The following is a 15,429-nucleotide window of genomic DNA, read 5'->3' on the forward strand; positions in this document are numbered from 1 at the left end:
TTTGATGCACCCTGTATACATATTTTCGATGTCAGAACAAAATATGTTGTTTTCATATGCTACACATCAGGATAGGTACAAGAGGCACAATTAGCACAAAAAGCATAAAATAATGTAGTCAGTAACATATATTCTACATGAACGACTTTAACCCTTATCTTCTCAATGAGATCACATGACGCACACCTTCTGTAAAAAATTGACTCCAATTACAACTGAGTTATTCATTTTTCCTATAATTTCCTTATTTCTCTTAAAAATGTTGGTTGGCAACCGCCTAACAATATATTATATGTCATTATGTACATATTGAATTGTTATGAATTGACGTGTATTATAATGTGTTTTGGTCTATATCTTAAGAACCATTTAACATATTTTCACGAAATAAAGCGCAAACTCGAGTACATGCACTACTCTCATCGCGGTCGCCAACCCGGGTCCCTATGGCTGAAAGAAATTACCTTATTCTCTACCATGTTTGGTACTACTTTATTGTTTTTTTCAAAATAACACATATTTCACTGCACTCCCCTACACTTACACACCACTAGGTTGCTTGCATATGACACCCGAGGATCATATATGTTTATTTTTACGTAACACAAAGAGAAACTACCTAATTATATCAAACATTTATATTTTTCTGAAATGGAAGTGTTATCTTGTCTTTTGCAACGGTTTATTTTGATGCACCCTGTATATATATTTTCGATGTCAGTACATATTTTGTTGTTTTCATATTCTACACATCAGGATAGGTACGAAAGGCAAAAATTACCAGAAAAATCATAAAATAATAAAGTTAGTAACATATATTCTACATGAACGACTTTAACCATTATCTTCTCAATGAGATCACATGACGCACACCTTCTGTTAAAAAAATGACTCCAATTACCACTGAGTTATTCATTTTTCCTATAATTTACTTATTTGTCTTAAAAATGTTGGCTGGCAACCGCCTAACAATATATTATATGCCATTAAGTACATATTGAATTGTTATGAATTGTCGTGTATTATAATCTGTTTTGGTCTATATCTTAAGAACCATTTAACATATTTTCACGAAATAAAGCGCAAATTCGAGTACATGCACTACTCTCATCGCGGTCGCACACCCGGGTCCCTATGGCTGAAACAAAGTACCTTATTCTCTACCATGTTTGGTACTACTTTATTGTTTTTTTCAAAATAACGCATATTTCACAGCACTTCCTTACACTGACACACCACTAGGTTGCTTGCATATGAGACCCGAGGATCACATACGTGTGTTTTTACGTGACACAAAGAGAAACTACGTAATTATATCAAACTTCTATATTTTTCTGAAATCGAAGTGTTATCTTGTGTTCTGCAACTGTTCATTTTGATGCACCCTGTATACATATTTTCGGTGTCAGAACAAAATATGTTGTTTTCATATGCTACACATCAGGATAGGTACGAGAGGCACAATTAGCACAAAAAGCATAAAATAATGTAGTCAGTAACATATATTCTACATGAACGACTTTAACCCTTACCTTCTCAATGAGATCACATGACGCACACCTTCTGTAAAAAATTGACTCCAATTACCACTGAGTTATTAATTTTTCCTATAATTTCCTTATTTCTCTTAAAAATGTTGGTTGGCAACCGCCTAAAAATATATTATATGTCATTATGTACATATTGAATTGTTATGAATTGTCGTGTATTATAATGTGTTTTGGTCTATATCTTAAGAAGCATTTAACATATTTTCACGAAATAAAGCGCAAACTCGAGTACATGCACTACTCTCATAGCGGTCGCCAACCCGGGTCCCTATGGCTGAAACAAAGTACCTTATTCTCTACCATGTTTGGTACTACTTTATTGTTTTTTTCAAAACAACGCATATTTCACAGCACTTCCTTACACTGACACACCACTAGGTTGCTTGCATATGAGACCCGAGGATCACATACGTGTGTTTTTACGTGACACAAAGAGAAACTACGTAATTATATCAAACTTCTATATTTCTCTGAAATCGAAGTGTTATCTTGTCTTCTGCAACGGTTCATTTTGATGCACCCTGTATACATATTTTCGATGTCAGAACAAAATATATTGTTTTCATATGCTACACATCAGGATAGGTACGAGAGGCACAATTAGCACAAAAAGCATAAAATAATGTAGTCAGTAACATATATTCTACATGAACGACTTTAACCCTTACCTTCTCAATGAGATCACATGACACACACCTTCTGTAAAAAATTGACTCCAATTACCACTGAGTTATTCATTTTTCCTATAATTTCCTTTTTTATCTTAAAAATGTTGGCTGGCAACCGCCTAACAGTATATTATATGCCATTAAATACATATTGAATTGTTATGAATTGTCGTGTATTATAATCTGTTTTGGTCTATATCTTAAGAACCATTTAACATATTTTCACGAAATAAAGCGCAAACTCGAGTACATGCACTACTCTCATAGCGGTCGCCAACCCGGGTCCCTATGGCTGAAACAAAGTACCTTATTCTCTACCATGTTTGGTACTACTTTACTGTTTTTTTCAAAATAACACATATTTCACTGCACTCCCCTACACTTACACACCACTAGGTTGCTTGCATATGACACCCGAGGATCATATATGTTTATTTTTACGTAACACAAAGAGAAACTACCTAATTATATCAAACATTTATATTTTTCTGAAATGGAAGTGTTATCTTGTCTTTTGCAACGGTTTATTTTGATGCACCCTGTATATATATTTTCGATGTCAGAGCAAAATATGTTGTTTTCATATTCTAGACATCAGGATACGTACGAAAGGCACAAATTAGCACAAAGAGCATAAAATAATGAATTTAGTAACATATATTCTACATTAACGACTTTAACCCTTACATTCTCAATGAGATCACATGACGCACACCTTCTGTAAAAAATTGACTCCAATTACCACTGAGTTATTCATTTTTCCTATAATTTCCTTATTTCTCTTAAAAGTGTTGGTTGGCAACCGCCGAACAATATATTATATGTCATTATGTACATATTGAATTGTTATGAATTGTCGTGTATTATAATGTGTTTTGGTCTATATCTTAAGAACCATTTAACATATTTTCACGAAATAAAGCGCAAACTCGAGTACATGCACTACTCTCATCGCGGTCGCCAACCCGGGTCCCTATGGCTGAAACAAAGTACCTTATTCTCTACCATGTTTGGTACTACTTTATTGTTTTTTTCAAAATAACACATATTTCACTGCACTTCCCTACACTTACACACCACTAGGTTACTTGCATATGACAACCGAGGATCATATATGTTTATTTTTACGTAACACAAAGAGAAACTACCTAATTATATCAAACATTTATATTTTTCTGAAATGGAAGTGTTATCTTGTCTTTTGCAACGGTTTATTTTGATGCACCCTGTATATATATTTTCGATGTCAGTACAAATTTTGTTGTTTTCATATTCTATACATCAGGATAGGTACGAAAGGCAGAAATTAGCAGAAAAATCATGAAATAATAAAGTTAGTAACATATATTCTACATGAACGACTTTAACCATTATCTTCTCAATGAGATCACATGACGCACACCTTCTGTTAAAAAAAATGACTCCAATTACCACTGAGTTATTCATTTTTCCTATAATTTACTTATTTGTCTTAAAAATGTTGGCTGGCAACCGCCTAACAATATATTATATGTCATTATGTACATATTGAATTGTTATGAATTGTCGTGTATTATAATCTGTTTTGGTCTATATCTTAAGAACCATTTAACATATTTTCACGAAATAAAGCGCAAACTCGAGTACATGCACTACTCTCATCGCGGTCGCCAACCCCGGTCCCTATGGCTGAAACAAAGTACCTTATTCTCTACCATGTTTGGTACTACTTTATTGTTTTTTTCAAAATAACGCATATTTCACAGCACTTCCTTACACTGACACACCACCAGGTTGCTTGCATATGAGACCCGAGGATCACATACGTGTGTTTTTACGTGACACAAAGAGAAACTACGTAATTATATCAAACTTCTATATTTTTCTGAAATCGAAGTGTTATCTTGTCTTTGCAACGGTTCATTTTGATGCACCCTGTATACATATTTTCGATGTCAGAACAAAATATATTGTTTTCATATGCTACACATCAGGATAGGTACGAGAGCCACAATTAGCACAAAAAGCATAAAATAATGTAGTCGGTAACATATATTCTACATGAACGACTTTAACTCTTACCTTCTCAATGAGATCACATGACGCACACCTTCTGTAAAAAATTGATTCCAATTACCACTGAGTTATTCATTTTTCCTATAATTTCCTTTTTTATCTCAAAAATGTTGGCTGGCAACCGCCTAACAATATATTATATGCTATTAAGTACATATTGAATTGTTATGAATTGTCGTGTATTATAATCTGTTTTGGTCTATATCTTAAGAACCATTTAACATATTTTCACGAAATAAAGCGCAAACTCGAGTACATGCACTACTCTCATCGCCGTCGCCAACCCGGGTCCCTATGGCTGAAACAAAGTACCTTATTCTCTACCATGTTTGGTACTACTTTATTGTTTTTTTCAAAATAACGCATATTTCACAGCACTTCCTTACACTGACACACCACTAGGTTGCTTGCATATGAGACCCGAGGATCACATACGTGTGTTTTTACGTGACACAAAGAGAAACTACGTAATTATATCAAACTTCAATATTTTTCTGAAATCGAAGTGTTATCTTGTCTTCTGCAACGGTTCATTTTGATGCACCCTGTATACATATTTTCGATGTCAGAACAAAATATATTGTTTTCATATGCTACACATCAGGATAGGTACGAGAGGCACAATTAGCACAAAAAGCATAAAATAATGTAGTCAGTAAAATATATTCTACATGAACGACTTTAACCTTTACCTTCTCAATGAGATCACATGACGCACACCTTCTGTAAAAAATTGACTCCAATTACCACTGAGTTATTCATTTTTCCTATAATTTCCTTATTTCTCTTAAAAGTGTTGGTTGGCAACCGCCTAACAATATATTATATGTCATTATGTACATATTGAATTGTTATGAATTGTCGTGTATTATAATGTGTTTTGGTCTATATCTTAAGAACCATTTAACATATTTTCACCAAATAAAGCGCAAACTCGAGTACATGCACTACTCTCATCGCGGTCGCCAACCCGGGTCCCTATGGCTGAAACAAAGTACTTTATTCTCTACTATTTTGGAACTACTTTATTGTTTTTTTCAAAATAACACATATTTCACTGCACTTCCCTACACTTACACACCACTAGGTTGCTTGCATATGACACCCGAGGATCATATATGTTTATTTTTACGTAACACAAAGAGAAACTACCTAATTATATCAAACATTTATATTTTTCTGAAATGGAAGTGTTATCTTGTCTTTTGCAACGGTTTATTTTGATGCACCCTGTATATATATTTTCGATGTCAGTACAAATTTTGTTGTTTTCATATTCTATACATCAGGATAGGTACGAAAGGCAGAAATTAGCAGAAAAATCATAAAATAATAAAGTTAGTAACATATATTCTACATGAACGACTTTAACCATTATCTTCTCAATGAGATCATATGACGCACACCTTCTGTTAAAAAAAATGACTCCAATTACCACTGAGTTATTCATTTTTCCTATAATTTCCTTATTTCTCTTAAAAGTGTTGGTTGGCAACCGCCTAAAATATATTATATGTCATTATGTACATATTGAATTGTTATGAATTGTCGTGTATTATAATGTGTTTTGGTCTATATCTTAAGAACCATTTAACATATTTTCACGAAATAAAGCGCAAACTCGAGTACATGCACTACTCTCATCGCGGTCGCCAACGCGGGTCCCTATGGATGAAACAAAGTACCTTATTCTCTACCATGTCTGGTACTACTTTATTGTTTTTTTCAAAATAACACATATTTCACTGCACTTCCCTACACTTACACACTACTAGGTTGCTTGCATATGACACCCGAGGATCATATATGTTTATTTTTACGTAACACAAAGAGAAACTACCTAATTATATCAAACATTTATATTTTTCTGAAATGGAAGTGTTATATTGTCTTTTGCAACGGTTTATTTTGATGCACCCTGTATATATATTTTCGATGTCAGAGCAAAATATGTTGTTTTCATATTCTATACATCAGGATACGTACGAAAGGCACAAATTAGCACAAAGAGCATAAAATAATGTATTTAGTAACATATATTCTACATTAACGACTTTAACCCTTACATTCTCAATGAGATCACATGACGCACACCTTCTGTAAAAATTTGACTCCAATTACCACTGAGTTATTCATTTTTCCTATAATTTCCTTATTTCTCTTAAAAATGTTGGTTGGCAACCGCCTAACAATATATTATATGTCATTATGTACATATTGAATTGTTATGAATTGTCGTGTATTATAATCTGTTTTGGTCTATATCTTAAGAACCATTTAACATATTTTCACGAAATAAAGCGCAAACTCGAGTACATGCACTACTCTCATCGCGGTCGCCAACGCGGGTCCCTATGGCTGAAACAAAGTACCTTATTCTCTACCATGTTTGGTACTACTTTATTGTTTTTTTTCAAAATGACGCATATTTCACAGCACTTCCTTACACTGACACACCACTAGGTTGCTTGCATATGTGACCCGAGGATCACATACGTGTGTTTTTACGTGACACAAAGAGAAACTACGTAATTATATCAAACTTCTATATTTTTCTGAAATCGAAGTGTTATCTTGTCTTTGCAACGGTTCATTTTGATGCACCCTGTATACATATTTTCGATGTCAGAACAAAATATATTGTTTTCATATGCTACACATCAGGATAGGTACGAGAGGCACAATTAGCACAAAAAGCATAAAATAATGTAGTCAGTAACATATATTCTACATGAACGACTTTAACCCTTACCTTCACAATGAGATCACATGACGCACACCTTCTGTAAAAAATTGACTCCAATTACCACTGAGTTATTCATTTTTCCTATAATTTCCTTTTTTATCTTAAAAATGTTGGCTGGCAACCGCCTAACAGTATATTATATGCTATTAAGTACATATTGAATTGTTATGAATTGTCGTGTATTATAATCTGTTTTGGTCTATATCTTAAGAACCATTTAACATATTTTCACGAAATAAAGCGCAAACTCGAGTACATGCACTACTCTCATCGCGGTCGCCAACCCGGGTCCCTATGGCTGAAACAAAGTACCTTATTCTCTACCATGTTTGGTACTACTTTATTGTTTTTTTCAAAATAACGCATATTTCACAGCACTTCCTTACACTGACACACCACTAGGTTGCTTGCATATGAGACCCGAGGATCACATACGTGTGTTTTTACGTGACACAAAGAGAAACTACGTAATTATATCAAACTTCAATATTTTTCTGAAATCTAAGTGTTATCTTGTCTTCTGCAACGGTTCATTTTGATGCACCCTGTATACATATTTTCGATGTCAGAACAAAATATATTGTTTTCATATGCTACACATCAGGATAGGTACGAGAGGCACAATTAGCACAAAAAGCATAAAATAATGTAGTCAGTAACATATATTCTACATGAACGACTTTAACCCTTACCTTCTCAATGAGATCGCATGACGCACACCTTCTGTAAAAAATTGACTCCAATTACCACTGAGTTATTCATTTTTCCTATAATTTCCTTTTTTATCTTAAAAATGTTGGCTGGCAACCGCCTAACAGTATATTATATGCCATTAAGTACATATTGAATTGTTATGAATTGTCGTGTATTATAATCTGTTTTGGTCTATATCTTAAGAACCATTTAACATATTTTCACGAAATAAAGCGCAAACTCGAGTACATGCACTACTCTCATCGCGGTCGCCAACGCGGGTCCCTATGGATGAAACAAAGTACCTTATTCTCTACCATGTCTGGTACTACTTTATTGTTTTTTTTCAAAATAACACATATTTCACTGCACTTCCCTACACTTACACACCACTAGGTTGCTTGCATACGACACCCGAGGATCATATATGTTTATTTTTACGTAACACAAAGAGAAACTACCTAATTATATAAAACATTTATATTTTTCTGAAATGGAAGTGTTATATTGTCTTTTGCAACGGTTTATTTTGATGCACCCTGTATATATATTTTCGATGTCAGAGCAATATATGTTGTTTTCATATTCTAGACATCAGAATGCGTACGAAAGGCACAAATTAGCACAAAGAGCATAAAATAATGTATTTAGTAACATATATTCTACATTAACGACTTTAACCCTTACATTCTCAATGAGATCACATGACGCACACCTTCTGTAAAAAATTGACTCCAATTACCACTGAGTTATTCATTTTTCCTATAATTTTCTTATTTCTCTTAAAAATGTTGGTTGGCAACCGCCTAACAGTATATTATATGCCATTAAGTACATATTGAATTGTTATGAATTGTCGTGTATTATAATCTGTTTTGGTCTATATCTTAAGAACCATTTAACATATTTTCACGAAATAAAGCGCAAACTCGAGTACATGCACTACTCTCACAGCGGTCGCCAACCCGGGTCCCTATGGCTGAAACAAAGTACCATATTCTCTACCATGTTTGGTACTACTTTATTGTTTTTTTCAAAATAACACATATTTCACTGCACTTCCTTACACTGACACACCACTAGGTTGCTTGCATATGAGACCCGAGGATCACATACGTGTGTTTTTACGTGACACAAAGAGAAACTACGTAATTATATCAAACTTCTATATTTTTTTGAAATCGAAGTGTTATCTTGTCTTTTGCAACGGTTTATTTTGATGCACCCTGTATATATATTTTCGATGTCAGAGCAAAATATGTTGTTTTCATATTCTAGACATCAGGATACGTACGAAAGGCACAAATTAGCACAAAGAGCATAAAATAATGAATTTAGTAACATATATTCTACATTAACGACTTTAACCCTTACATTCTCAATGAGATCACATGACGCACACCTTCTGTAAAAAATTGACTCCAATTACCACTGAGTTATTCATTTTTCCTATAATTTCCTTATTTCTCTTAAAAGTGTTGGTTGGCAACCGCCTAACAATATATTATATGTCATTATGTACATATTGAATTGTTATGAATTGTCGTGTATTATAATGTGTTTTGGTCTATATCTTAAGAACCATTTAACATATTTTCACGAAATAAAGCGCAAACTCGAGTACATGCACTACTCTCATCGCGGTCGCCAACCCGGGTCCCTATGGCTGAAACAAAGTACCTTATTCTCTACCATGTTTGGTACTACTTTATTGTTTTTTTCAAAATAACACATATTTCACTGCACTTCCCTACACTTACACACCACTAGGTTGCTTGCATATGAGACCCGAGGATCACATACGTGTGTTTTTACGTGACACAAAGAGAAACTACGTAATTATATCAAACTTATATATTTTTCTGAAATCGAAGTGTTATCTTGTGTTCTGCAACGGTTCATTTTGATGCACCCTGTATACATATTTTCGGTGTCAGAAGAAAATATGTTGTTTTCATATGCTACACATCAGGATAGGTACGAGAGGCACAATTAGCACAAAAAGCATAAAATAATGAATTTAGTAACATATATTCTACATGAACGACTTTAACCCTTACCTTCTCAATGAGATCACATGACGTACACCTTCTGTAAAAAATTGACTCCAATTACCACTGAGTTATTCATTTTTCCTATAATTTCCTTATTTCTCTTAAAAGTGTTGGTTGGCAACCGCCTAACAATATATTGTATGTCATTATGTACATATTGAATTGTTATGAATTGTCGTGTATTATAATCTGTTTTGGTCTATATCTTAAGAACCATTTAACATATTTTCACGAAATAAAGCGCAAACTCGAGTACATGCACTACTCTCATCGCGGTCGCCAACCCGGGTCCCTATGGATGAAACAAAGTACCTTATTCTCTACCATGTCTGGTACTACTTTATTGTTTTTTTCAAAATAACACATATTTCACTGCACTTCCCTACACTTACACACCACTAGGTTGCTTGCATATGAGACCCGAGGATCACATACGTGTGTTTTTACGTGACACAAAGAGAAACTACGTAATTATATCAAACTTCTATATTTTTCTGAAATGGAAGTGTTATCTTGTCTTTTGCAACGGTTTATTTTGATGCACCCTGTATATATATTTTCGATGTCAGAGCAAAATATGTTGTTTTCATATTCTAGACATCAGGATACGTACGAAAGGCACAAATTAGCACAAAGAGCATAAAATAATGAATTTAGTAACATATATTCTACATTAACGACTTTAACCCTTACATTCTCAATGAGATCACATGACGCACACCTTCTGTAAAAAATTGACTCCAATTACCACTGAGTTATTCATTTTTCCTATAATTTCCTTATTTCTCTTAAAAGTGTTGGTTGGCAACCGCCTAACAATATATTATATGTCATTATGTACATATTGAATTGTTATGAATTGTCGTGTATTATAATGTGTTTTGGTCTATATCTTAAGAACCATTTAACATATTTTCACGAAATAAAGCGCAAACTCGAGTACATGCACTACTCTCATCGCGGTCGCCAACCCGGGTCCCTATGGCTGAAACAAAGTACCTTATTCTCTACCATGTTTGGTACTACTTTATTGTTTTTTTCAAAATAACACATATTTCACTGCACTTCCCTACACTTACATACCACTAGGTTGCTTGCATATGACACCCGAGGATCATATATGTTTATTTTTACGTAACACAAAGAGAAACTACCTAATTATATCAAACATTTATATTTTTCTGAAATGGAAGTGTTATCTTGTCTTTTGCAACGGTTTATTTTGATGCACCCTGTATATATATTTTCGATGTCAGTACAAATTTTGTTGTTTTCATATTCTAGACATCAGGATACGTACGAAAGGCACAAATTAGCACAAAGAGCATAAAATAATGAATTTAGTAACATATATTCTACATTAACGACTTTAACCATTATCTTCTCAATGAGATCACATGACGCACACCTTCTGTTAAAAAAAATGACTCCAATTACCACTGAGTTATTCATTTTTCCTATAATTTCCTTATTTCTCTTAAAAATGTTGGCTGGCAACCGCCTAACAATATATTATATGCCATTAAGTACATATTGAATTGTTATGAGTTGTCGTGTATTATAATCTGTTTTGGTCTATATCTTAAGAACCATTTAACATATTTTCACGAAATAAAGCGCAAATTCGAGTACATACACTACTCTCATAGCAGTCGCCAACCCGGGTCCCTATGGCTGAAACAAAGTAACTTATTCTCTACCATGTTTGGTACTACTTTATTGTTTTTTTCAAAATAACACATATTTCACTGCACTTCCTTACACTGACACACCACTAGGTTGCTTGCATATGAGACCCGAGGATCACATACGTGTGTTTTTACGTGACACAAAGAGAAACTACGTAATTATATCAAACTTCTATATTTTTCTAAAAACGAAGTGTTATCTTGTGTTCTGCAACGGTTCATTTTAATGCACCCTGTATACATAATTTCGATGTCAGAACAAAATATGTTGTTTTCATATGATACACATCAGGATAGGTACGAGAGGCACAATTAGCACAAAAAGCATAAAATAATGTAGTCAGTAACATATATTCTACATGAACGACTTTAACCCTTACCTTCTCAATGAGATCACATGACGTACACCTTCTGTAAAAAATTGACTCCAATTACCACTGAGTTATTCATTTTTCCTATAATTTCCTTATTTCTCTTAAAAGTGTTGGTTGGCAACCGCCTAACAATATATTATATGTCATTATGTACATATTGAATTGTTATGAATTGTCGTGTATTATAATGTGTTTTGGTCTATATCTTAAGAACCATTTAACATATTTTCACGAAATAAAGCGCAAACTCGAGTACATGCACTACTCTCATCGCGGTCGCCAACGCGGGTCCCTATGGATGAAACAAAGTACCTTATTCTCTACCATGTCTGGTACTACCTTATTGTTTTTTTCAAAATAACACATATTTCACTGCACTTCCCTACACTTACACACCACTAGGTTGCTTGCATATGACACCCGAGGATCATATATGTTTATTTTTACGTAACACAAAGAGAAACTACCTAATTATATCAAACATTTATATTTTTCTGAAATGGAAGTGTTATATTGTCTTTTGCAACGGTTTATTTTGATGCACCCTGTATATATATTTTCGATGTCAGAGCAAAATATGTTGTTTTCACATTCTAGACATCAGGATACGTACGAAAGGCACAAATTAGCACAAAGAGCATAAAATAATGTATTTAGTAACATATATTCTACATTAACAACTTTAACCCTTACATTGTCAATGAGATCACATGACGCACACCTTTTGTAAAAAATTGACTCCAATTACCACTGAGTTATTCATTTTTCCTATAATTTCCTTATTTATCTTAAAAATGTTGGTTGGCAACCGCCTAACAATATATTATATGTCATTATGTACATATTGAATTGTTATGAATTGTCGTGTATTATAATCTGTTTTGGTCTATATCTTAAGAACCATTTAACATATTTTCACGAAATAAAGCGCAAACTCGAGTACATGCACTACTCTCATCGCGGTCGCCAACCCGGTCCCTATGGCTGAAACAAAGTACCTTATTCTCTACCATGTTTGGTACTACTTTATTGTTTTTTTCAAAATAACGCATATTTCACAGCACTTCCTTACACTGACACACCACTAGGTTGCTTGCATATGAGACCCGAGGATAACATACGTGTGTTTTTACGTGACACAAAGAGAAACTACGTAATTATATCAAACTTCTATATTTTTCTGAAACCGAAGTGTTATCTTGTCTTTGCAACGGTTCATTTTGTTGCACCCTGTATACATATTTTCGATGTCAGAACAAAATATATTGTTTTCATATGCTACACATCAGGATAGGTACGAGAGCCACAATTAGCACAAAAAGCATAAAATAATGTAGTCAGTAACATATATTCTACATGAACGACTTTAACCCTTACCTTCTCAATGAGATCACATGACGCACACCTTCTGTAAAAAAATTGACTCCAATTACCACTGAGTTATTCATTTTTCCTATAATTTCCTTTTTTATCTTAAAAATGTTGGCTGGCAACCGCCTAACAGTATATTATATGCCATTAAGTACATATTGAATTGTTATGAATTGTCGTGTATTATAATCTGTTTTGGTCTATATCCTAAGAACCATTTAACATATTTTCACGAAATAAAGCGCAAACTCGAGTACATGCACTACTCTCATAGCGGTCGCCAACCCGGGTCCCTATGGCTGAAACAAAGTACCTTATTCTCTACCATGTTTGGTACTACTTTATTGTTTTTTTCAAAATAACACATATTTCACTGCACTTCCTTACACTGACACACCACTAGGTTGCTTGCATATGAGACCCGAGGATCACATACGTGTGTTTTTACGTGACACAAAGAGAAACTACGTAATTATATCAAACTTCTATATTTTTCTGAAATCGAAGTGTTATCTTGTGTTCTGCAACGGTTCATTTTGATGCACCCTGTATACATATTTTCGATGTCAGAACAAAATATGTTGTTTTCATATGCTACACATCAGGATAGGTACGAGAGGCACAATTAGCACAAAAAGCATAAAATAATGTAGTCAGTAACATATATTCTACATGAACGACTTTAACCCTTACCTTCTCAATGAGATCACATGACGCACACCTTCTGTAAAAAAATGACTCCAATTACCACTGAGTTATTCATTTTTCTTATAATTTCCTTATTTCTCTTAAAAGTGTTGGTTGGCAGCCGCCTAACAATATATTATATGTCATTATGTACATATTGAATTGTTATGAATTGTCGTGTATTATAATGTGTTTTGGTCTATATCTTAAGAACCATTTAACATATTTTCACGAAATAAAGCGCAAACTCGAGTACATGCACTACTCTCATCGCGGTCGCCAACCCGGGTCCCTATGGCTGAAACAAAGTACCTTATTCTCTACCATGTTTGGTACTACTTTATTGTTTTTTTCAAAATAACACATATTTCACTGCACTTCCCTACACTTACACACCACTAGGTTGCTTGCATATGACACCCGAGGATCATATATGTTTATTTTTACGTAACACAAAGAGAAACTACCTAATTATATCAAACATTTATATTTTTCTGAAATGGAAGTGTTATCTTGTCTTTTGCAACGGTTCATTTTGATGCACCCTGTATACATATTTTCGGTGTCAGAACAAAATATGTTGTTTTCATATGCTACACATCAGGATAGGTACGAGAGGCACAATTAGCACAAAAAGCATAAAATAATGAATTTAGTAACATATATTCTACATGAACGACCTTAACCATTATCTTCTCAATGAGATCACATGACGCACACCTTCTGTTAAAAAAAATGACTAGAACTACCACTGAGTTATTCAGTTTTCCTATAATTTACTTATTTGTCTTAAAAATGTTGGCTGGCAACCGCCTAACAATATATTATATGCCATTAAATACATATTGAATTGTTATGAATTGTCGTGTATTATAATGTGTTTTGGTCTATATCTTAAGAACAATTTAACATATTTTCACGAAATAAATCGCAAACTCAAGTACATGCACTACTCTCATCGCGGTCGCCAACGAGGGTCCCTATGGATGAAACAAAGTACCTTATTCTCTACCATGTCTGGTACTACTTTATTGTTTTTTTCAAAATAACACATATTTCACTGCACTTCCCTACACTTACACACCACTAGGTTGCTTGCATATGACACCCGAGGATCATATATGTTTATTTTTACGTAACACAAAGAGAAACTACCTAATTATATCAAACATTTATATTTTTCTGAAATGGAACTGTTATCTTGTCTTTTGCAACGGTTTATTTTGATGCACCCTGTATATATATTTTCGATGTCAGAGCAAAATATGTTGTTTTCATATTCTAGACATCAGGATACGTACGAAAGGCACAAATTAGCACAAAGAGCATAAAATAATGAATTTAGTAACATATATTCTACATTAACGACTTTAACCCTTACATTCTCAATGAGATCACATGACGCACACCTTCTGTAAAAAATTGACTCCAATTACCACTGAGTTATTCATTTTTCCTATAATTTCCTTATTTCTCTTAAAAGTGTTGGTTGGCAACCGCCTAACAATATATTATATGTCATTATGTACATATTGAATTGTTA

Source organism: Thermobia domestica, chromosome 16 (genome assembly GCF_964235325.1).
Source record: "Thermobia domestica chromosome 16, izTheDome1.hap1.1, whole genome shotgun sequence".
In the NCBI taxonomy this organism is placed as follows: Eukaryota; Metazoa; Arthropoda; class Insecta; order Zygentoma; family Lepismatidae; genus Thermobia; species Thermobia domestica.